This window comes from Scylla paramamosain, chromosome 20, assembly GCF_035594125.1.
Source record: "Scylla paramamosain isolate STU-SP2022 chromosome 20, ASM3559412v1, whole genome shotgun sequence".
Classification (NCBI taxonomy): Eukaryota; Metazoa; Arthropoda; class Malacostraca; order Decapoda; family Portunidae; genus Scylla; species Scylla paramamosain.
The window spans coordinates 16,361,495-16,362,916 of record NC_087170.1 but is presented as its reverse complement, the minus strand read 5'-3'; positions in this window follow the sequence as shown (position 1 = coordinate 16,362,916).

Here is a 1,422-nt window from a genome sequence, read left to right as displayed (position 1 = left end):
AAGTATGGTTCTGAAGGTTTTTTATGTTGTTTTAGGGTTTTATGGGTGTTTTAATTGGGGTTTCTAACGATATGCCTACTTCTATTGGTTTTAAGGGATAGATGCCATTTTTAGTTCCCTTGCCTCTCCAGTACTGGCCACGTTGAATACAAGTAGCAGATGGTTAATGCAGGAGAAAGGGAGAGAGTGTTTGTTTGTGGGTGTGAAGATGACGCTATTGATGGTGATGATGATAATGGTGATGGTGGTGATGATAATGACGAGGTAAGACTAGCCTGGAGTGAAGGTGTTGTTTTATTATCTCTCTCTCTCTCTCTCTCTCTCTCTCTCTCTCTCTCTCTCTCTCTCTCTCTCTCTCTCTCTCTCTCTCTCTCTCTCTCTCTCTCTTAAAGGTCACTCGATGTAATTGTTCGTAACGTCTGTCTGTTTGTTAGTATATGATGCAAAGAGAAAAGGGAGGGAGGAGAGGAGGGCTTGGAGAGAGAGGAGGGAGGAGAGGAGGGCTTGGGGAGAGAGTAGGGACGAGAGGAGGGCTTGGGGAGAGAGGAAGGAGGGGAGGAGTGGAGGAAGGGAAGTGAAGGAATGGGGGAAGGGAAGGGAGGGGAGAGAACACAGGGACGCCAATGACCGTGCATAAAAAATTCGTTTGTGGTGATCATGGTAGTAGTAGTAGTAGTAGTAGTAGTAGTAGTAGTAGTAGTAGTAGTGAGTAAGTAAGTAAATAAGAAAGGAAGGAATAAAGGAAAAAAAGGAAGAAAGATAAGGTAACAACAACAACAACAACAACAACAACAACAACAACAACAACAACAACAACAACAATCTACTCCTAGCATAATCAGTAGCAGCAACATCATCATCACAACGTTCCCCCACAAAAACACACTGCATCAACTCTTTACCATCCTGACTCCACACATACCCTCCTTTCACCCCTACCTTCAATGAAAGAGAACGGCCATAGACAAACAGATCCATTTAACTTGCAGACGATGACCACACAACACACCCCTAGAAAATGCCAGTGTAGGAGTAACAAGCGTGTCGTAAGAAGCAATTAAAAGACACGGGGAGAATGAACTGTGGATTTTCTTTGTATGTTTATTCTTATAGTGAGACAAGGCGTAGTGGTTAGCCTTAGTTATTAAATGTGTAGTTTTGAAAGGCACCATTAGCGATTAAATGTACGGCTGGTTCAGATTCTTTAGCGCCTGTTGTGCTAAGGTGTTAATCTTTTTTACTCAGATGAAGTAGCAACTGGTATGTTATTATTAGTTGTCAAAGGGTGAAGGGAAAGCTTTGCCTGGTGTATTGACAGAAAGCTTTCACCAAAATATTGACACAGATTCTTCTTTACCCCCTGCCAGGCTGCCCAGACAGTTTCCTTTGGGTATGTTGTACATTTACACTGTTTTAAAGTCT